Below are 18,682 nucleotides of genomic sequence, written 5' to 3'. Positions count from 1 at the left end.
CACATAGGCATGCGTGTGGGGTGTGCCGGGTGTGCCTGGGCACACTCTAATGGAGATCTGCTGTAAAATGCTGCAAGAGACTGTATAATAATGATGATATAATGCTGTATAAGGAGCTTCCTGTGAAACCGTTTCCCATTGAGCAGTCATGTGAGAGCCGCTCAGTGTGTGAAACCCTCATGCAATGTCACTGCTTGCAGAGAAGAGCTGTCAAAACTTGCCACTGATGTCGGAGGTTGGCGGGACCGAACAGCTAGCCTATCAAACACAAGACAGCGGGATGGGGGGGGCTGGGCGGGCCGCTCTGTGTATGTGGCTTCGCCCCCCCTTTTCTATCAGCTATCAAACACCAGCCAATGATTGGGCTGCTTAAGAAAGGGGGCGGAGCCACATACACGGAACGACCTACCTCGCCCCTATCCCGTCGGCTTGCGTTTGATAGGCTAGCTGTTCAGTCCCCGACATCAGCGCCGAGTTTGCACTCCGTCTCCTAGATCAGTGCCAATACCGGTCTCTGTGATATGTGATGTCCCATATAATACACATCACACTGAAAAATGAAACATAGCAGGGATGGTGGAAACCTCTCCTATAGATATTTACCTTAAGAGTTCCCTTCACTGGAACTAAGGGGCCAAACCCAACCCCTAAAAAACAACCCCACACCACAATCCCCCACCCCATAATCCCCCCTCCACCAAATGATCTGGACCAGTGCACAAAGCAAGGTCCATCTGGACATGGATGAGTTACCTTTGGGGGGAGGAACTTGACTGGCCTTCACATTAAAGTGGAGACTGCGAGTCAGGCCTTCTCGTCCAACATCGGTACCTGACCTTACAAATGCTCTTCTGGAAGAATAATCAAATAATCCCATAGACACCCTCCTGAACCTTGTGGACGGCCTTCCCAGAGGAGTTGAAGGTGTTATAGCTGCAAAGGGCGGAGCCAACTCAGTATTGAACCCTACGGAACTAAGGCTGGGATGCCATTAAAGTTTCTGTGCGTGTAAATGCAGGCGTCCCAATACTTATATATATATATCGCATGTGTGTTTGAGCTTTGGGGTGCACACCAAAATGCAGAAGGCTGCGCACGCCTATAATCCATACCAGGCCCTTTGTCGTGCCCCCCCCCCATAATCCATACCTCCATACCAGGCCCTTTGGGTCTGGTACGGAATTTAAGGGGAACTCCATGCCAAAATGTAAAAAAAAAAACAGCGTGGGGTCCCCTCCCCCAATCCATACCAGGCCCATCGGGTCTGGTATGGATTTTAAGGGGAACGCCATACCACAATGTAAAAAAAAAATTGTCGTGCCCCCCCCCATAATCCATACCAGGCCCTTTGTGTCTGGTACGGAATTTACGGAAAACTCACTGCCAAAATAAAAAAAAAATTGGCATGGGGCCCCCCTCAAAATTCATACCAGACCCTTATCTGAGTATGCAGCATGACAAGGTCAGGATAGAGGGGGGGTAAGCGAGCATCCCCCCTCCTGAACCATACCAGGCCACATGCCCTCAACATGGTTGTCGGGAGGAGGCCCTTATCCTCATTAACATGGGTGGGTGCTTTGGGGCAGGAGGGCTCTGCAACGCCACCACCCCAAAGCACCTTGTTCCCATGTTAATGAGGATAAGGGCCTCCTCCCGACAACCATGGGCTGCAGGGGGTTTATCGGAATTTAGAATCCCCCTTTAACAAGGAAGCTCTCAGATCCCAGCCCCCCTCCCCCAAACCATACCAAGCCACATGCCCTCAACATGGGGAGGGTGCTTTGGGGTCCCCTCAAAGAACCTTGTTGAGAGATAAGCTGCCACAGAAGCCGGACTTCTGTGTTTACAAGTGATAGCGATGAGAAGGGTGCAGAAGGCCCGACGCATAGGTGGTGGTTCCACCAAGTTCCAGCTGAAAAAAAAAAAATTCCTGGTGGTTGCCTCAAGGATTGTTTTTCTATTGGACTGTGCGGATGTTTGTCACATCGGAAAGGCCTATACATAGATCCCCTAAGATGACCTTGGAAGTTCACTCTTATAGACGATGTAGCCGGAGAAGCAGTTTCTCTTTTTATTTACAGAAACGAAACTTTGAATTGTTCTGTTTCCTGGAATGCGAGTCACGTGATGACGTCATCGATAATACGCCCTAACAGCCAGAAAAAAAAAGACGAGAGCTCAGAAGGGAGTGGCACCCCCCCGGCCAGGAGGAAAAGGTCTTCTAAAAACATATGTGCGTCACGCTGGGAGTGCGGCATACCGATCGCCCGTCATCGCCGACCCGCCAAAACCTTCACTCCCGATTATAAAATGACAGTGCGTGCCCCGCGGGGCAAAGATACGGAATACAGATATCAGACAATGAGGGGTGAAGAGACAAAGGGAAGGGAAAACACCGACTTTACATTACGATTGTATATACAGTGCTTTGAAAAAGTATTCATACCCCTCGAAATTTTGCACAATTTGTCACGTTACAACCGAAAAAAATTGTATTCATGTGTTAGAATGGCCCAGTCACAGTCCAGACCTAAATCCTATTGAGAATCTGTGGCAAGACTTAAAAATTGCTGTTCAGAGACGCTCTCCATCCAACCTGACAGAGCTGGAGATATTTAGCAAAGAAGAACGGGCAGAAATGTCCCTCTCTAGATGGGCAAAGCTGGTAGAGACATAAAAAGTGTTTGGGGACCTGGGTCCTGCCCCAGGGGACATGTATCAATGTAAAAAAAAAAAGTTTTAAAAACGTCCATTTTTTCGGAAGCAGTGATTTTAATAATGGTTAAAGTGAAACAATAAAAATGTAAATATTCCTTTAAATATCATACCTGGGGGGGTGTCTGTAGTATGCCTGTAAAGTGGCGCATGTTTCCCGTGTTTAGAACAGTCCCTGCACAAAATGACATTTCTAAAGGAAAAATTGTCATTTAAAACTGATTGCGGCTATAATGAATTGTCGGGTCTCGGCAATATAGATAAAGCGCAATGTAAATCCACGCCGCCCAACAGACTGAAAAAGAATTTAAAAAAGCAAGCCGCAACAGTTCCGCCTCCATGGGAGGCTCCCCCTGACTGACGCTTCTTCTGGGTGACAGCTGTTATATAGCTGAGGGCGGGGCCACCCAGTGACATAAACGGATGACCACGCCCCCCCCTGACTCCACATGGGCTTCCCCGTGGCTTCAGAGGGGGCGGGGTCACCCATTTACGTCACCGGGTGGCCCCGCCCTCAGCTATATAACAGGTGTCACCCAGAAGAAGCGTCAGTCGGCTGGAGCCTCCCATGGAGGCGGAACTGTTGTGGCTTTTTTTTTTCGGTCCGTCGGACGGCGTGGATTTACATCATGGGACATTTTTTTTTTTTTTAGCTTTTAATAAAGGACTTTGCCCAAGCTGTCTCCTGTCTTTTTTTTTTTACCATTTTTGACACTTTTTTTGTGAAATGGTAGGGGTACAATGTACCTCATTACCAATTCACATGGGGGGCGGGATCTGGGGGTCCCCTTGTTAAAGCCTGCTTTGACAACACTCACTAACAGCACCGGAAGCTTTTAAAAGGCTTTTATTCAACTTTAGCTTTGCTTTGTTTAGGAGGTATTACATGTATGAGATATCCCAGGATGCACTGGGAAACCAACAAGTGAACCAGGAAGATGTCATCAGCAGTCACTTCTGTGTTCATGTGTATGTAGCACCCTCTAGTTAGGTAGGTGCTGGAGTGAGGTTTTTCTCTGGCAGTGTAGGTAAACTTAGGCAGGCCTAGCTGGCGGGTGAACCACCATGCACAGCAACCTCTAAAGGGGCATGGCTACGGTATGTTTTCTGGGAGTGTCTGGTGCAGGTGTCACATCTGGTGTGCAGCGTGGAGCATCAGGAAGGTCAACGTGGTCCAGACCGGAGCGGAGCAACTAGCAGACGGCACACATGCTGTGCAACATGGGAACTCTATATCAGAAGGTGATTGATAAGACAGTGTGGCAGAGGATCAGCAGAGCTGGGGGACCAGAGCAGGAGAAACTAGCAGATGTCGCAGGATGCATGACTTATGACTCATAACCAGGTGGCCTATTCACTTTTGTAACCTTATGTGGAGAGTGTTTTAAGGGTCACAGACCTGTATAACCATATATTGCTGACTTGTCTAAATCATATATTTGTTATCAATATATTCCTTTACTAACCACTCCCCCTCCCCTATTTTGATTTGTAAGCTGAACCAAATTTCTGGTATCTTGTGTTCATTGAGGTGTCTCACGGTACCGGGGGTCTCCGGTTATCTGAAATATTAACCTTTGGGTGGTCCATCAAGTACCTGTAAACGACTTCAGTGAGCAGCAATGTAATGGGGGGATGAGTGATGACCAGAGAGAGAGGAGAATGAGAAAACTGGAGGATCAGCGGAGCTAGGGGTTACTACTAAGCGGGTGATCAGCGGAGCTAGGGGTTACTACTAAGCGGGTGATCAGCAGAGATGGAGGTTACTACTAAGCAGGTGATCAGCAGAGATGGAGGTTACTACTAAACGGGTGATCAGCAGAGATGGAGGTTACTACTGATTGGGGGATTAGCAGGGCTGGATATTACTACAAAGTAGGGGATCAGCAGAGCTAGGGGGATACTACTAAGCTGGGGTTCTTCTGGGCCCCTTTAAAACAAATGTAAAATGATTGCATAGTAGTATAGCACAAAATAACATTATGGTTGGGACAGAACATACACTTCATTATCTGCAGAGGAGGGGTATTGCACATGTTGGGTATCTCTGCGTACTTCGGAATGAGAGCAATAATTCTCGGTTCCTCATTTGCAGTTACTTATAAACTGATGAGCTGTAAAGGCATTTAAAGTGCCATCTATTGATCGATTTGGGTACTGTAATTTTTCACCATTTTTGCACTGACACATCCGGTATCTATTTAACAGATCTTTGATTCTGTAACAAAAATTCATGGGTTACACAGGGGTCTATGTATAAAAAAAAAATAAAAAAAAAAATGCTGAATGAATGTGACACACAGCTCCAATGAAAATTGCTGTATTATGGGTTATGTCATTATTTTGTATGACTGAAAGCGCCATCTAATGGCCAAAATTACTTTTTTTTTTCCTTGATTGAAGTATTTAAAAAACAAAAATACTGCATTACGGCCACCAGATGGTGCCCATGGTCTTACAAGATAATTATATATCACAGATCGCAGCATGTTTTGTTGAATTCATTTAATATACATGAGCTCCATTCACACAGGCATACGTAAGCGCACACCCATGTGAAGGGACGATTTTAAACGCATAGGGATGCACGGGTATTCCATGCATCCGCCTGGAGGCAGTCCCATTCATGTCAATTGGTATGCAGTAGCTGCTCCCAAATTGACAGCCATGTGGGTGTGTGCCGGTGTACGTAGGATTGTCTCATAGCAGGGGCACCCTTCCTATACTGTGCCCTTCTGATCCCAGTAATGTGCCCTTCTGACCCCTCCTGTACTGTGCCCTTCTGATCCCAGTATTGTGCCCTCCCGACCCCTCCTGTATTGTGCCCTTCTGATCCCAGTATTGTGCCCTCCCGACCCCTCCTGTATTGTGCCCTTCTGATCCCAGTATTGTGCCCTCCCGACCCCTCCTGTATTGTGCCCTTCTGATCCCAGTATTGTGCCCTCCCGACCCCTCCTGTATTGTGCCCTTCTGATCCCAGTATTGTGCCCTCCCGACCCCCCTGTACTGTGCCCTTCTGATCCAAGTATTGTGCCCTCCCGACCCCCCTGTACTGTGCCCTCCTGATCCCAGTATTGTGCCCTCCTGACCCCTCCTGTACTGTGCCCTTCTGATCCCAGTATTGTGCCCTCCCCACCCCTCCTGTACTGGGCCCTCCTGACCCCACTGTACTGTGCCCTTTTGATTCCAGTATTGTGCCCTCCTGACTCCTCCTGTACTGTGCCCTTCTGATCCCAGTATTGTGCCTTCCTGAACCCCCCCTCCCGTACTGTGCCCTTCTGATCCCGGTATTGTGCCCTCCTGACCCCCCACCCCCATACTGTGTCCTCCTGATCCTAGTGTTGTGCCCTCTCAACTCATCCTATACTGGGGCCTTCAGATCCCAGTAATGTGCCCTCCTGACCCCTCCTGTACTATGCCCTTCTGATCCCAGTATTGTGCCCTCCCGACCCCTCTTGTACTGTGCCCTTCTGATCCCAGTATTGTGACATCCTAACCTCCCCTTCTGATCCCAGTATTATGCCCTCCTGACCCCCTCCTGTTCTGTGCCCTTCTGATCCCAGTATTGTGCCCACCCTGACCCCCCTCCCTGTACTGTGCCCTCCTGACCCCACTGTACTGTGCCCTTTTGATTCCAGTATTGTGCCCTCCCGACGCCCCTGTACTGTGCCCTTCTGATCCCAGTATTGTGCCTTCCCGAACCCCCCGTGCTGTGCCCTTCTGATCCCAGTATTGTGCCCTTCTGACCCCCCACCCCCATACTGTGTCCTTCTGATCCTAGTATTGTGCCCTCTCGACTCATCCTGTACTGTGGCCTTCAGATCCCAGTAATGTGCCCTCCTGACCCCTCCAGTACTATGCCCTTCTGATCCCAGTATTGTGCCCTCCGACACCTCCTGTGCTGTGCCCTTCTGATCCCAGTATTGTGACATCCTGACCTCCCCTTCTGATCCCAGTATTGTGCCCTCCTGACCCCCTCCTGTACTGTGCTTTTCTGATCCCAGTATTGTTCCCACCCTGACCACCCCCCTGTACTGTGCCCTTCTTATCCCAGTATTGTTCCCACCCTGACCCCCCCTCCCTGTACTGTGCCCTTCTGACCCCACCATACTGTGCCCTTTTGATTCCAGTATTGTGCCCTCCTGACCCCTCCTGTACTGTGCCCTTCTGATCCCAGTATTGTGCCCTCCTGACCCCCCCCCCCCCATACTGTGCCCTTCTGATCCCAGTATTGTGCCCTCCTGACCCCCCCCACCCCCATACTGTGTCCTTCTGATCCTAGTATTGTGCCCTCTCGACTCATCCTGTACTGTGGCCTTCAGATCCCAGTATTGTGCCCTCCTCACCCCCCCGTACTGTGCCCTTCTGATCACAGTATTGTACCCTCCCAACCCACCCTGTACTGTGCCCTTCTGATCCCAGTATTGTTCCCTCCTGACCCCTCCTGTACTGTGCCCTTCTGATCCCAGTATTGTGCCTTCCCCACCCCCCTGTACTGTGCCCTTCTGATCCCAGTATTGTGCCCTCCTGCCCCCTCGTACTGTGCCTTTCTGATCCCATATTGTGCCCTCTTGACCCCCTCTGGTACTGTGCCCTTCTGATCTCAGTATTGTGCCCTCCTGTACTGTGCCCTCCTGATCCCAGTATTATGCCCTCCCAGCCTCCCTGTACTGTGCCCTCCTGATCCCAGTTTTGTGCCCTCCTGTACTGTGCCCTTCTGATCCCAGTATTGTGCCCTCCCGACCCCCCATACTGTGCCCTTCTGATCCTAGTATTATGCCCTCCTGCCCCTCCCCTCTGTACTGTGCCTTTCTGATCCCAGTATTGTGCCCTTCCAACCCCTCCTGTACTGTGCCCTTCTGATCCCAGTATTGTGCCCACTCGACCCCTCCTGTACTGTGCCCTTCTGATCCCAGTATTGTGCCCTTCCTGTACTGTGCCCTTCTGATCCCAGTATTGTGCCCTCCTGAAACCTCCTGTACTGTGCCATTTTGATCACAGTATTTTGCCCTCCTGACCTCTCCTCTACTGTGCCCTCCTGATCCCAGTATTGTGCCCTCCCAACCCCCCCTGTACTGTGCCCTTCTGATCCCAGTGTTGTGCCCTCTTGACTCGTCCTGTACTGTGCCCTTAAGATCCCAGTGTTGTGCCCTCCCAACCCCTCCTGTACTGTGCCCTCCTGATCCCAGTATTGTGCCCTCCGACCCCTCCTGTGCTGTGCCCTTCTGATCCCAGTATTGTGACATCCTGACCTCCCCTTCTGATCCCAGTATTGTGCCCTCCTGACCCCCTCCTGTACTGTGCTTTTCTGATCCCAGTATTGTTCCCACCCTGACCACCCCCCTGTACTGTGCCCTTCTTATCCCAGTATTGTTCCCACCCTGACCCCCCCTTCCTGTACTGTGCCCTCCTGACCCCACCATACTGTGCCCTTTTGATTCCAGTATTGTGCCCTCCTGACTCCTCCTGTACTGTGCCCTTCTGATCCCAGTATTGTGCCTTCCCGAACCCCCCCATACTGTGCCCTTCTGATCCCAGTATTGTGCCCTCCTGACCCCCCCTCCCCCACCCCCATACTGTGTCCTTTTCTGATCCTAGTATTGTGCCCTCTCGACTCATCCTGTACTGTGGCCTTCAGATCCCAGTATTGTGCCCTCCTCACCCCCCCCCCCCCGTACTGTGCCCTTCTGATCCCAGTATTGTACCCTCCCAACCCACCCTGTACTGTGCCCTTCTGATCCCAGTATTGTGCCTTTCCCACCCCCCTGTACTGTGCCCTTCTGATCCCAGTATTGTGCCCTCCTGCCCCCTCGTACTGTGCCTTTCTGATCCCATATTGTGCCCTCTTGACCCCCTCTGGTACTGTGCCCTTCTGATCTCAGTATTGTGCCCTCCTGTACTGTGCCCCCCTGATCCCAGTATTATGCCCTCCCAGCCTCCCTGTACTGTGCCCTCCTGATCCCAGTTTTGTGCCCTCCTGTACTGTGCCCTTCTGATCCCAGTATTGTGCCCTCCCGACCCCCCATACTGTGCCCTTCTGATCCTAGTATTATGCCCTCCTGCCCCTCCCCTCTGTACTGTGCCTTTCTGATCCCAGTATTGTGCCCTTCCAACCCCTCCTGTACTGTGCCCTTCTGATCCCAGTATTGTGCCCACTCGACCCCTCCTGTACTGTGCCCTTCTGATCCCAGTATTGTGCCCTTCCTGTACTGTGCCCTTTTGATTCCAGTATTGTGCCCTCCTGACTCCTCCTGTACTGTGCCCTTCTGATCCCAGTATTGTGCCTTCCCGAACCCCCCCATACTGTGCCCTTCTGATCCCAGTATTGTGCCCTCCTGACCCCCCCCCCCCCCATACTGTGTCCTTCTGATCCTAGTATTGTGCCCTCTCGACTCATCCTGTACTGTGGCCTTCAGATCCCAGTATTGTGCCCTCCTCACCCCCCCCCGTACTGTGCCCTTCTGATCACAGTATTGTACCCTCCCAACCCACCCTGCACTGTGCCCTTCTGATCCCAGTATTGTTCCCTCCTGACCCCTCCTGTACTGTGCCCTTCTGATCCCAGTATTGTGCCTTCCCCACCCCCCTGTACTGTGCCCTTCTGATCCCAGTATTGTGCCCTCCTGCCTCCTTGTACTGTGCCTTTCTGATCCCATATTGTGCCCTCTTGACCCCCTCTGGTACTGTGCCCTTCTGATCTCAGTATTGTGCCCTCCTGTACTGTGCCCTCCTGATCCCAGTATTATGCCCTCCCAGCCTCCCTGTACTGTGCCCTCCTGATCCCAGTTTTGTGCCCTCCTGTACTGTGCCCTTCTGATCCCAGTATTGTGCCCTCCCGACCCCCCATACTGTGCCCTTCTGATCCTAGTATTATGCCCTCCTGCCCCTCCCCTCTGTACTGTGCCTTTCTGATCCCAGTATTGTGCCCTCCCGACCCCCCATACTGTGCCCTTCTGATCCTAGTATTATGCCCTCCTGCCCCTCCCCTCTGTACTGTGCCTTTCTGATCCCAGTATTGTGCCCTTCCAACCCCTCCTGTACTGTGCCCTTCTGATCCCAGTATTGTGCCCACTCGACCCCTCCTGTACTGTGCCCTTCTGATCCCAGTATTGTGCCCTTCCTGTGCTGTGCCCTTCTGATCCCAGTATTGTGCCCTCCTGGAACCTCCTGTACTGTGCCATTCTGATCACAGTATTTTGCCCTCCTGACCTCTCCTCTACTGTGCCCTCCTGATCCCAGTATTGTGCCCTCCCAACCCCCCCTGTACTGTGCCCTTCTGATCCCAGTGTTGTGCCCTCTTGACTCATCCTGTACTGTGCCCTTAAGATCCCAGTGTTGTGCCATCCCAACCCCTCCTGTACTGTGCCCTCCTGATCCCAGTATTCTTCCCTCCCGACCCCTCCTGTACTGTACCCTTCTGATCCCAGTATTGTGCCCACCCTGACCCCCCCCCCCCCCCCCCGTACTGTGCCCTTCTGGTCCCAGTATTGTGCCCTCCCGCCCCTCCCCCCCGTACTATACCCTTCTGCCCCACCCCCTGTTCTGTGCCCTCCTGATCCCAGTATTGTGCCCTCCTAACTTCTCCTGTACCGTGCCCCCCCCATGCTGTGTCCCCCCATACTGTGCTGTTTGTGTTGCTCAGTCTTTGATTCATGTTTCCTTTTTGTTTAAAATCAAATTCATTGAAAGTCCTAATAAATATACGTTTCATTCTATCAACTGTTTATACTTTAATTCTTGAGAGTGGGTGGGTAAATTGGCCCAGGTTAGTAGGGGCCCCAGTGCATTACTTGGCCCAGGGGCCCATGATGCTATTAAGGCAGCCCTGGTTTTATGTCCCCGAATTCAAACAGAGTGAGTTCGGTGGGACGCCCCCGCATGGATGGTAAATTGGTAACAGCGGATGTGCGTCCCAATTGATATGAATGGGACTGCCTGCAGGCGGATGCACAGACCCCTCCCCCCCCCACCGCCGCGCATTCCCGAGCAGGCAAACATGGCCCTCTGCACGGGTGTACGCTAAAAGGGCGCCCAGCGTGAACACAACCATAGATCCCACAGTGCTTGTGTGTGATAAAATTATTTTTTCATTTGTATTTTCGTGAAAATATAGGCGATATAAAAATTTTTAGCAAATATTATGCAACATTAAAAAAAAAAAAAAAAATGGCAGCTGCTATCTTTTTTTTTTTTTCTACAGGGCCCATGGAAGTCAGAAAATATATTGTATTCTGGGGTTTTAATTATTTTCCAGACAAAAAAAAATCAGTTTTTAACATATTGTATTATATAGCGTATAACTGTATAAGGTACCTGCTGTAAAAGAAAAACACCACCCCCATCTAGTGGTAGAAAAGCAAATCGCACCTTCTAAAAAAAACGAAAAACGCCAAAACCAACAACGTCATTATATCGCCGCTTATTTTATTTTGTTGTTGTTGTTGTTGTTTTCCTTCTCTTTTCTCCTGGTGATGTGGCCAGTGACACACCTCCTTGTATTAGAGTGACTCCACTCTGGATGAAGGGGCACAGGGGGCACCTTAAAATAGGAGAAAGACTAAAAAAAAAAAAAAGAAAAGGAATGCAGCCGTCACATCTAATGATCAGATGAGCTGCAATATCATACATGTTTGATTTTGGATTTAATAACCTCTTTAAGAATTATTGATTATTAGGAGAGGAATTTTTTTTACTGAATAAATGAAAAAAGACTCAACATTTTTTTTCTTTGTTTCTGTTATAAAATGTTGTAAATAAGTAATTTTTCTCCTTCACTGATGGGCACTGATAGGCTGCATTAATGGGCACTTATGAGGCCACACTGATGGGCACTGATAGGATGCATTAATGGACACAAGCAAGGCAGCACTGATGGGCACTGATAGGCTGCACTGATAGGTACTGATGAAATGGCACTGATGATGCAGCACTGGTGGGCACTAATGAGGTGGCACTGATGGGCACTAGTAGGCTGCTTTAATGGGCACTGATAGGCTGCATTAATGGGCACTTATGAGGCCACACTGATGGGCACTGATAGGATGCATTAATGGGCACAAACGAGGCAGCACTGATGGGCACCAATAGGCTGCACTGATTGGCACCGATGGGCCCTGATAGGCTGCACTGATGGGTACTGATGAGATGGCATTGATGGGCACTGATAGGCTGCATTAATGGGCACTGATAGGCTGCATTAATGGGCACTTATGAGGCCACACTGATGGGCACTGATAGGATGCATTAATGGGCACAAACGAGGCAGCACTGATGGGCACCGATAGGCTGCACTGATTGGCACTGATGGGCCCTGATAGGCTGCACTGATTGGTACTGATGAGATGGCATTGATGGGCACTGATAGGCTGCATTAATAGGCACTGATAGGCTGCACTGATGGGCACTTATGAGGCCGCACTGATGGGCACTGATAGGCTACATTGATGGGCACTAAGGGACACAAGCAAGGCAGCACTGATGGGCACTGATAGGCTGCACTGATAGGTACTGATGAAATGGCACTGATGATGCAGCACTGGTGGGCACTAATGAGGTGGCACTGATGGGCACTAGTAGGCTGCTTTAATGGGCACTGATAGGCTGCATTAATGGGCACTTATGAGGCCACACTGATGGGCACTGATAGGATGCATTAATGGGCACAAACGAGGCAGCACTGATGGGCACCGATAGGCTGCACTGATTGGCACTGATGGGCCCTGATAGGCTGCACTGATGGGTACTGATGAGATGGCATTGATGGGCACTGATAGGCTGCATTAATGGGCACTGATAGGCTGCATTAATGGGCACTTATGAGGCCACACTGATGGGCACTGATAGGATGCATTAATGGGCACAAACGAGGCAGCACTGATGGGCACCGATAGGCTGCACTGATTGGCACTGATGGGCCCTGATAGGCTGCACTGATTGGTACTGATGAGATGGCATTGATGGGCACTGATAGGCTGCATTAATAGGCACTGATAGGCTGCACTGATGGGCACTTATGAGGCCGCACTGATGGGCACTGATAGGCTACATTGATGGGCACTAAGGGACACAAGCAAGGCAGCACTGATGGGCACTGATAGGCTGCACTGATAGGTACTGATGAAATGGCACTGATGATGCAGCACTGGTGGGCACTAATGAGGTGGCACTGATGGGCACTAGTAGGCTGCTTTAATGGGCACTGATAGGCTGCATTAATGGGCACTTATGAGGCCACACTGATGGGCACTGATAGGATGCATTAATGGGCACAAACGAGGCAGCACTGATGGGCACCGATAGGCTGCACTGATTGGCACTGATGGGCCCTGATAGGCTGCACTGATGGGTACTGATGAGATGGCATTGATGGGCACTGATAGGCTGCATTAATGGGCACTGATAGGCTGCATTAATGGGCACTTATGAGGCCACACTGATGGGCACTGATAGGATGCATTAATGGGCACAAACGAGGCAGCACTGATGGGCACCGATAGGCTGCACTGATTGGCACTGATGGGCCCTGATAGGCTGCACTGATTGGTACTGATGAGATGGCATTGATGGGCACTGATAGGCTGCATTAATAGGCACTGATAGGCTGCACTGATGGGCACTTATGAGGCCGCACTGATGGGCACTGATAGGCTACATTGATGGGCACTAAGGGACACAAGCAAGGCAGCACTGATGGGCACTGATAGGCTGCACTGATAGGTACTGATGAAATGGCACTGATGATGCAGCACTGGTGGGCACTAATGAGGTGGCACTGATGGGCACTGATAGGCTGCTTTAATGGGCACTGATAGGCTGCATTAATGGGCACTTATGAGGCCACACTGATGGGCACTGATAGGATGCATTAATGGGCACAAACGAGGCAGCACTGATGGGCACCGATAGGCTGCACTGATTGGCACTGATGGGCCCTGATAGGCTGCACTGATGGGTACTGATGAGATGGCATTGATGGGCACTGATAGGCTGCATTAATGGGCACTGATAGGCTGCATTAATGGGCACTTATGAGGCCACACTGATGGGCACTGATAGGATGCATTAATGGGCACAAACGAGGCAGCACTGATGGGCACCGATAGGCTGCACTGATTGGCACTGATGGGCCCTGATAGGCTGCACTGATGGGTACTGATGAGATGGCATTGATGGGCACTGATAGGCTGCATTAATGGGCACTGATAGGCTGCACTGATGGGCACTTATGAGGCCGCACTGATGGGCACTGATAGGCTACATTGATGGGCACTAAGGGACACAAGCAAGGCAGCACTGATGGGCACTGATAGGCTGCACTGATAGGTACTGATGAAATGGCACTGATGATGCAGCACTGGTGGGCACTAATGAGGTGGCACTGATGGGCACTGATAGGCTGCTTTAATGGGCACTGATAGGCTGCATTAATGGGCACTTATGAGGCCACACTGATGGGCACTGATAGGATGCATTAATGGGCACAAACGAGGCAGCACTGATGGGCACCGATAGGCTGCACTGATTGGCACTGATGGGCCCTGATAGGCTGCACTGATTGGTACTGATGCGATGGCATTGATGGGCACTGATAGGCTGCATTAATAGGCACTGATAGGCTGCACTGATGGGCACTTATGAGGCCGCACTGATGGGCACTGATAGGCTACATTGATGGGCACTAAGGGACACAAGCAAGGCAGCACTGATGGGCACTGATAGGCTGCACTGATAGGTACTGATGAAATGGCACTGATGATGCAGCACTGGTGGGCACTAATGAGGTGGCACTGATGGGCACTAGTAGGCTGCTTTAATGGGCACTGATAGGCTGCATTAATGGGCACTTATGAGGCCACACTGATGGGCACTGATAGGATGCATTAATGGGCACAAACGAGGCAGCACTGATGGGCACCGATAGGCTGCACTGATTGGCACTGATGGGCCCTGATAGGCTGCACTGATGGGTACTGATGAGATGGCATTGATGGGCACTGATAGGTTGCATTAATGGGCACTTATGAGGCCACACTGATGGGCACTGATAGGATGCATTAATGGGCACAAAGGAGGCAGCACTGATGGGCACCGATAGGCTGCACTGATTGGCACTGATGGGCCCTGATAGGCTGCACTGATGGGTACTGATGAGATGGCATTGATGGGCACTGATAGGCTGCATTAATGGGCACTGATAGGCTGCACTGATGGGCACTTATGAGGCCGCACTGATGGGCACTGATAGGCTACATTGATGGGCACTAAGGGGCACAAGCAAGGCAGCACTGATGGGCACTGATAGGCTGCACTGATAGGTACTGATGAAATGGCACTGATGATGCAGCACTGGTGGGCACTAATGAGGTGGCACTGATGGGCACTAGTAGGCTGCTTTAATGGGCACTGATAGGCTGCATTAATGGGCACTTATGAGGCCACACTGATGGGCACTGATAGGATGCATTAATGGGCACAAAAGAGGCAGCACTGATGGGCACCGATAGGCTGCACAGATTGGCACTGATGGGCCCTGATAGGCTGCACTGATGGGTACTGATGAGATGGCATTGATGGGCACTGATAGGCTGCACTGATGGGCACTTATGAGGCTGCACTGATGGGCACTGATAGGCTACATTGATGGGCACTAAGGGACACAAGCAAGGCAGCACTGATGGGCACTGATAGGCTGCACTGATAGGTACTGATGAAATGGCACTGATGATGCAGCACTGGTGGGCACTAATGAGGTGGCACTGATGGGCACTAGTAGGCTGCTTTAATGGGCACTGATAGGCTTCACTGATGGGCACTTAAGAGGCCACACCGATGGGCACTGATAGGCTACATTGATGGGCACTGATGGGCACAAACGAGGCAGCACTGATGGGCACCGATAGTTTGCACTGATGGGCACTGTTTGGCTGCACTGATGGGCACTGATGAGGTAGCACTAATGGGCACTTATAGGCTGCATTAATGGGCACTGATAGGCTGCACTGATGGGCACTTATAAGGTGGCACTGATGGGAACTGATAGGCTGCATTATTGGGCACTGATGGGCACTAACGAGGCAGCATTGATGGGCACTTGTAGGCTGCATTGATGGGCACTAACGAGGTGGCACTGATGGGAACTTGTAGGCTGCATTAATGGACACTGATAGTCTGCACTAATGGGCACTTACGAGGCCACACAGATGGGCACTGATAGGCTACATTGATGGGCACTGATGATGTAGCACTGGTGGGCACTGATGAGGCTGCATTGGTGGGCACTAATAGGCTGCACTGATGGGTACTGATGAGATGGCACTAATGGGCACTGATGATGCAACACTGATGGGCACTTATAGGCTGCATTAATGGGCACTGATAGGCTGCATTGACGGGCACTAATGAGGCGGCACTAATGGGCACTGATAGGCAGCATTGACGGGCACTAATGAGCAGCGATGATGGACATTGATAGGTGGCATTGTTAGGCACTGACTGGCAGCACTGGTGGGCACTGTTGGGGCTGCACTGATAATCGGTGTAGATGTCCCCTGTGTAGATTTGGCGGTTCTCGGCTCTCCTCTCCTCCTGTGCAGTCAGAGTGAGGAGAGGAGATGCTGATAACCGGCAAATCCTGATTACACTGCGATCAGCTGTGATTGGCTCCTTACCCCGATCTGTGATCAGCGGTGTCCCAAGGACACAGCGATCACAGAGTGTGGCGCCTGCACACCGCAGTGAGGGCACTGGGGCCGCCATCACAGAAGGAAGTCCATAGATGCCCTCCCCCCCCCCCACCCCCGTGCTGTAGCCGTCTTCTGACTATAGCATGGTCGTGCAAAAGGGTTAAGCTTTGACAAAGAAAAAATGGAAGCTGATTGGCTATCATACATAGTTCCACCAGATTCTACACTCTCCAGTAAATTCACCCTTATATCAGAGTCCCCCCTTACACCAGAGTCCCCATCAGAGTCCCCCCTTACACCAGAGTCCCCATCAGAGTCCCCCCTTACACCAGAATCCCCATCAGAGTCTCCCCTTACACCAGAGTCCCCATTAGAGTCTCCTCTTACACCAGAGTCCCCCCTTACACCAGAGTCCCCATCAGAGTCCCTCCTTACACCAGAGTCCCCAACAGAGTCCCCCATTACACCAGAGTCCCCCTTACACCGGAGTCTCCATCAGAGTCCCCCTTACACCAGAGTCCCCATCAGAGTCCCCCTTACACCAGAGTCCCCAACAGAGTCCCCCCTTACACCAGAGTCCCCAACAGAGTCCCCCATTACACTAAAGTCCCCCTTACACCAGAGTCCCCAACAGAGTCCCCATTACACCAGAGTCCCCCTTACACCAGAGTCCCCATCAGAGCCCCCCTTACACCTGAGTCCCCATCAGAGCCCCCCTTACACCAGAGTCCCCATCAGAGCCCCCCCTTACACCAGAGTCCCCATCAGAGTTCCCCCTTACACCAGAGTCCCCAACAGAGTCCCCCACTACACCAGAGTCCCCCTTACACTGGAGTCCCCATCAGAGTCCCCCTTTACACCAGAGACCCCATCAGAGTCCCCCCTTACATCAGAGTCCCCATCAGAGTGCCCCTTTACACCAGAGTCCCCAATCAGAGTCCCCGTTTACACCAGAGTCCCCATCAGAGTTCCCCCTTACACCAGAGTCCCCAACAGAGTCCCCCACTACACCAGAGTCCCCCTTACATCAGAGTCCCCATCAGAGTCCCTCTTTACACCAGAGACCCCATCAGAGTCCCCCTTACATCAGAGTCCCCATCAGAGTCCCCCTTTACACCAGAGTCCCCATCAGGGTCCCCCTTTACACCAGAGACCCCATCAGAGTCCGCCCTTACATCAGAGTCCTCATCAGAGTCCCCCCTTACACCAGAGTCCCCAATCAGAGTCCCCTTTACACCAGAGTCCCCATCAGAGTTCCCCCTTACACCAGAGTCCCCTTCAGCATCCCCTTAACATCAGGGTCCCCATTAGAGTATACCCATACCTCTGACTCCCCATCAGAGCTCCCATCAAAGTCCACCTTTACATCAGAGTCTCTCCCTACATTGGGTTCCCCATTTGAGTCCAGAGTGCTCCCTTACATTGGGGTCCCATAGTGTCCCCCTTATATTAGGGGTCCCACCAGAGTCCTCCCTTACATCAGAGTCCCCCTCACATCAGAGTCCCCACTTGAGTCCTCCCTTCCATCAAGGTCCTCACTAGAGTCCTGCCTTACATCAGAGTTCCCACCAGAGTCATCTATTACATTAGAGTCCCATCAGAGCCCACTCCCCCTTACACCAGAGTCCCCATCAGAGTCCCCCTTACACCAGAGTCCCTAATAGCATCCTCTTTATAGCAGGGTCCCCATCAGTGTATGCCCTTACCTCTGAGTACCCATCAGTGTTCCTATAAAAGTCCACCCATCAGAGCCCTCCTTACATCAACTGAGTCCACCTTCACATCAGAATCCCCATAAGAGTCATCCCTTAAGTTAGAGTCTCCATCAGCGTGCCCCCCTACACCAGATTTCCTATCAGAGTCCTCCATTACACCAGAGTCCCCATCAGCATTCCCTTTACAGCAGGGTCCCCATCGGAGTCTGCCCTTACCTCTGAGTCCTTACCAGTGTTCTCATCAAAGACCACACTTACATCAGGGTCCCCATCAGAGTCCCCCCTTACATCAGAGTCCCCATCAGAGTCCCCCCTTACATCCATCAGGGTCCCCATCAGAGTCCCCTCTTACATCAGGGTCCCCATCAGAGTCCCCCTTACACCAGAGTCCTCATCAGAGTTCCCCCTTACACCAGAGTCCTCATCAGAGTTCCCCCTTACACCAGAGTCCTCAACAGAGTCCCCCCTTACACCCGAGTCCTCATCAGAGTTCCCCCTTACACCAGAGTCCTCATCAGAGTCCCCCCTTACACCCAAGTCCTCATCAGAGTCCCCCCTTACACCAGAGTC

The 18,682-nt window shown here is 51.4% G+C and overlaps 1 protein-coding gene across 1 annotated transcript in view; it reads left to right on the top strand.

The window, feature by feature from the left end:
• The window catches only part of LOC143962479 (uncharacterized), a 61,386-nt gene that overhangs the window by 16,698 nt on the left and 26,006 nt on the right, over nucleotides 1-18,682 (top strand). The window lies entirely within an intron of this gene.

Source organism: Lithobates pipiens, unplaced genomic scaffold (assembly GCF_037356315.1).
Source record: "Lithobates pipiens isolate NorthernLeopardFrog02 unplaced genomic scaffold, aLitPip1_a1.2 Scaffold_8, whole genome shotgun sequence".
Taxonomy (NCBI): domain Eukaryota; kingdom Metazoa; phylum Chordata; class Amphibia; order Anura; family Ranidae; genus Lithobates; species Lithobates pipiens.
This window is presented reverse-complemented; position numbering and strand designations above follow the sequence as displayed.